The following is a 5,652-nucleotide window of genomic DNA, read 5'->3' as shown; positions in this document are numbered from 1 at the left end:
AATGTTAGAATACACATTGAAAGATTAATAGATAGATGGAAAACTTTCAAAATTCTTTCTACCGTTATTCCACTGTCACAGGTAGACCTATTAGATGACATTATAATTGTGTCCGCAGCGTTAACAAACATTTGCAGATGTATAGCCCCTAGAAAATAAACTGTAAATAACTTGAAGTATTCAAGAGTTAAGGATACATCAAAAACTTATTTCTTGTTTGCACATAAGTACTTCATTAAAAAGTAACAATAAAATAACCTTTTTTTAAAACATGCACACAGTGATTTGAATGAAAACATTAAAACTGAATGTTAACATGAAAAGTTACAATAAATGATGTTTCAAAAGTGAAATGTTGATCGTTTTTTGACACAACTCACAGTAACATTCTTTCCTCTCTTTACTTTTACACAGGAGTCAAGGATACATCAAAAACCTTTTATTTGTCTTTTTGTATATAATTTGTAAAATTAACAATAATACCCCAAAAACCATTTCTTTAATATAATGTGCACAGAGTGATTAGAGGAACAAGGTCAAAACTTTGAATGTTTGCAGGAACAGTTCCAGTAAATGGTTTGTGTCATTGTGAATTGTTTTTAGCTTTTTTTTTATTTTTTATTTTTTATTTTTATACAATGCTCACAGCACCATTCTTTCACCTTTCTTTTTACTTTTGCACATTCGTAGTGGAAAAGCTTATTGCACTTTGAACAGGTGATGATCTTTCCAAACTCTGGCCTTTCACAATGCGAGCAGATCGTAGGTGCTTGCTGCATCAGGCTGTGTGTTAAAAGCTCAAGTAAAATTACAAATCTTGTTTTTGTGGGTTTCATGAGCTGGAAGCCCATCCATCCATCCATCCATCCATTTTCTTTACCCGCTTATTCCATTTTGGGTCACGGGGGTCGCCGGTGCCCATGTCCAGCAATCTGTGCAAGGGGCGGGGTACACCCTGGACAGGTCTCCAGTCCATCACAGGGACACATTGAGACAAACGAGACAAACAACCATTCACTCTCTCACTCACAGCTAGGGACAATTTAGAGTTACCAATCAGCCTAACATGCATGTTTTTGGTCTGTGGGAGGAAACTGGAGTACCCGGAGAAAACCCACGCATGCACGGAGAGAACATGCAAACTCCACCCAGAAAGGCCCCTGGACCGGGATTTGAACCAGGGACCTGCTCGCTGAGAGGCAGCAGCTCTACCAGTTGCACCACCGTGCTGCCCTGAGCTGGAAGCCCAAATTATGTAAAAATAAACAAATAAATACTTGAAATCATTTAAATTGTGGGCCCTGAATCTATCATCTATTAAAGATGAACTTTTTGAATGGAATTATGGAAGTTAAACAACTTTTCCACGATATTCTAAATTTTTTTTAAAGGGTCTGTATAATTAAATATATATATATATATATATAATATAAATGAAATTTACTGCTAATAAACTTTTAATGGGCTTTGGTTCACCGTGTGATGCATGGCGATCTCTTCACCTGAACCATAGGGAGTATACTTTCTTCTCACCTGTCCATCGCTCTTTCTCTCATCTAGATTATTTTTTAGTCAGCAGCTCGTTGTTGACAGACATCTCGGACACCCTATAGCTGTCAGTGATCATGCTCCTGTCTCTTTAACTCTAGCAAATGGAAAAGAAATCCCATAAAGTATAAACTGGAGATTTAGATAAAGGCATAAAATGCAAAAACATAGAGCACAAAATCAGTCTATATGCTGATGATGTGTTGCTCTTCCTCCAGCATTCTCAAACCTCCCTCTCTCAGGTTACTGGATTGATAAACTCTTTTTCAAGAGTTTCAGATTACTCTATAAACTGGTTATAATCCATAATTTTACCAATTAATTGTTCTTTCAACAATTAATTTACTACAGAACTGCAGTCAGGGAATATTACGTACTTGGGTATCAAAGTCTCCTAGATTGGCAGATTTAACAAAACTAAACCACACCCCACTTTTAAAGAAAATTGATGATGATCTTGTTAGATAGAAATCTCTACCCTTATCTATTATGGGAAGGATTGCTTCAATAAAAATTATGGTTTTGCCTAGAATAAACTTTCTATTCTCAATGATCAATCCAGTTTATTTATAAAGCACCACATCACAACAAAGTTGTCTCAGGGACTTTACAGGAACATTCACATAAAAGCCAGTTAGTAAAGTTCTCTATCTAAGGAATCCAGCAGACAAGATGAATCTTGGCTTCGTTGCAGTCTCCCATCCTGAGCAAGCACAGTGGAGACAGTGGAAAGAAAAACTCTGTTTTAAAAGGAAGAAACCTCCAGCAGAACCAGCTCAGGACAAGAGACCATCTGCTTTGACCGGCTGGTTGAGAGGACAGGGAGGAGAGACAGACGAACACAGAATGGTAGGTCCAGGTATAGGTCCAGGACCAGATATAGGTCCAGGTGTACCTGAAACATAAAAACACATGTTAAGGATAGAAAAAATAATTACAAATACAAAACAGGTTGAGCAGAGTAAGTAAAAACAGCAGCAGAGTGAAAAGTGTGGTCAGTTTGTCCTCCAGCAGTCTAAGCCTATAGCAGCAGAACTAAGGGACAGCTCAGGAAACCCAAGCCGACCCTAACTATAGGATTTATCAAAAAGGAAAGTCTTAAGTCCAGTCTTGAACCTGGACAATGTGTCAGCCTCACAGAGAGATTGGAAGTTGGTTCCACAAGAGAGGAGCTTGAGAACTGAAAGATCTGCCTCCCATTCTGTTTTTGTAAACTCTAGGAACCACAAGTAAACCTGCAGCCTGAGAGTGAAGCGTTCTGTTAGGAAAATATGGAACAATAAGATCTGTAATATAAGATGGAGCTAGGTTGTTGAGAGCTTTGTAGGGTAGAAGTAAGATTTTGAATTATATTCTGGATTTGACAGGGAGCCAATGGAGAGAAGCTAAAACTGGAGAGAGATGATCTCTCCCAGTAACTCCAGTTAAGACTCTGGCAGCAGCATTCTGGATCAACTGAAGACGTTTTAAAGAAGTATTTGGACACCCAGATAATAAACCATTGCAATAGTCCAGTCTAGACATGACAAATGCATGGAGCAGTTTTTCTGCATCATCTTTAGATCAGATGTTTCTAATGTTAGTGATATTACGCAGGTGGAAGAAGGAGGTTCTAGTAACGTTTTTAATGTGGGGGATAAAAGACATGTCCTGATCAAAAATAACACCAAGATTTTTAACATTAGAGCTGGAGGACAGATTAATGCATCTAAGGAGGTGTGTTTAGGTTTTAGGTTTAGGTGTGTGCGTGTTTATTAGGTTTACAGAGGTGAGGTGCACGCTGAGAGGAGAAGACGCTGGCGCTGCATGTTCGCCGCTTCTCCGCGCTAAAAAGTCATTATACTGTTGCTATATTCATGGACATTTATCTGGACTTATTTTTTGTTCAGTAATTTGTCAATCAGTACTTATACAGACAGCTTATTAGCACTCCCTAACCGGAACTTGGGACTTTTGCTGTCAACCTACAACTCCAGCACGGCGGCTCAAACTTTCCTTGAAGAACTAGCAACTATTATTGTTGCGCTTACCTTGCTGCTTCTGTCAACCTCCTGTGTCATCTGGATTGTTCCAGTTTGTCATCTTTTGCTGGATTTTTTCCTGTGCTATGCTGTGGATTACATCGCACTGCCTTTTGGATATCCTTTTCGGAGCTGTGGGTCTGCTGTTAGCGGCTAGCTCTGTGCTAGCTTCCCCCGGCTTGGCTGGCTCGTCGATGTTGACCTACTCCGCCTCCCAGCTGATTGGACTTAACAACTGCTCCATCCCACCTTCTGTTTCTACCATTAAAAAACTGGGCCTTCTGCGTAGACCTCGTTATGTCCATAGAGGTTCTTGGTAGAGAACTGTTTACTCTCGGCAAGCTGGGTCTGACTCCATCCCTGGACTACCGGTCCTGCCGCACATCGATTACGTCATCGGAACACTGCCTCTGTAGTTCCTGATATTGCTGAAAGAACACAGCACATGAAGTGGCAAGGAAAACGTGGAGTGGACTTCAGGCTGCTTAAACCCCTTCTAAAGGCTTCTACGCCAACCAATATTAAAAAAGAACTTTTCAATGTTCAATCACTGTCCAATAAATCATGTCTTATTCGTGATCATATTCTGGAGAAGAATTTGGACCTCATGTGCCTTACTGAAACATGGCATCAACCAGATGTGTACAGCTCTCTGAATGAAGCCTGTCCCTCTGGATACAGTTACCTGCAGAAAGCCCGCTGCACTGGCCATGGTGGTGGTCCGGCTGTAATTTACCGCAGTCATTTAAAATGATCACATTTAGCTTCTCAGGACTTTTTGTCTTTTGAATGTTTGGCCTTCAACCTCAAAGCCCCCCTCCTGATGAATGTTCTATTGATTTATCGGCCTCCCAAACCACATGTTTCATTTAACTCAGAGATGCATGACCTCCTCACTTTTTTCTGCGCATCTCCTGTGAAAAATATTATTCTTGGAGATTTAAATATCCACATTGATAATTCCTCTTCCCCTCTGGCAGCAGAGTTTAAGTCTCTTTTGGACTCTCTCAATCTCACTCAGTATGTTGACGCCCCTACGCACAACAGGGGGCACACTCTGGATTTGGTGATTACAGACACTGTACCTATCAATAACTTATCTGTCTATGACCTGGGTGTCTCAGACCACAGTGTCATCTCCCTGGAAGTGCCTTCAACTTCATCTGCTCCTAATCCTAAACGACTTATCCAGTTCCGTGACTTTAAAAACATTTCCCCTGAGGTTCTGTCCTCTGATCTCCACTCCCTGACTGCTGTCAATCACTCATCTGCAAATGACTCTGTGGATTACTACAACCAGTCTCTCCAGGAGCTTCTGGACCTCCATGCTCCCTTTAAAGCAAGGCTGGTGTCTTTCTCCCGTTCAGCCCCTTGGTCCACTGCTTAGCTGCGCAGGATGAAAGCAGCTGGCCGTGCTATTGAGAGACGTGTAAAATCATCTGGTCTCTCTGTACATCAGCAGGCATCTAAAGAACATCAGAAAGCCTACGCCTTTTCTCTTAAAGAAGCACGGTCCAAATAATATTCCAACATCATCAACAACTGCCCTGGAAACTCTAAACAACTCTTCTCCACAATAAATCTCCTTAATCCCATTAAACAGTCTCATGAGGACTCTGTTCAAAAATGCAACCTGCTCCTTTCATTTTTTAAAAACAAAGTTAACTCCATTAGATCTCAGCTCCATAGCCTCCCTGATCTTCATCTGCCATCTACCCGTCTGCATTCTGGGTCCCTGAGCTGCTTTGATGAGGTTGTTCTGAGTGAAGTGGAGACCATCATCAAGAAAATGAAGCCTACATCCTGCGCCCTGGATCCCTTCCCCTCGTCTCTCATTAAATCCAATCACTCTGCAATAAGCCCATTAATCACACAAATAATAAATAAGTCACTGCAGTCTGGTCAAGTTCCACTGCCTCTTAAAACTGCCATCATTAGGCCTCTTCTGAAAAAATCTAATTTGGATCCAGACATTCTTTCTAATTACCGCCCAATTTCTCACCTCCCATTTCTGTCAAAAGTTCTGGAAAAAGCAGTTGCTGCTCAGCTGCAGATCCACCTACAACAACACTCCCTGTATGAG

The sequence above is a fragment of the Nematolebias whitei genome, chromosome 9 (genome assembly GCF_014905685.2).
Source record: "Nematolebias whitei isolate Nwh7 chromosome 9, NemWhi1, whole genome shotgun sequence".
NCBI classification, from domain to species: domain Eukaryota; kingdom Metazoa; phylum Chordata; class Actinopteri; order Cyprinodontiformes; family Rivulidae; genus Nematolebias; species Nematolebias whitei.
The sequence above is the reverse complement of the archived record's forward strand: the minus strand, read 5'-3'. Positions refer to the sequence as shown.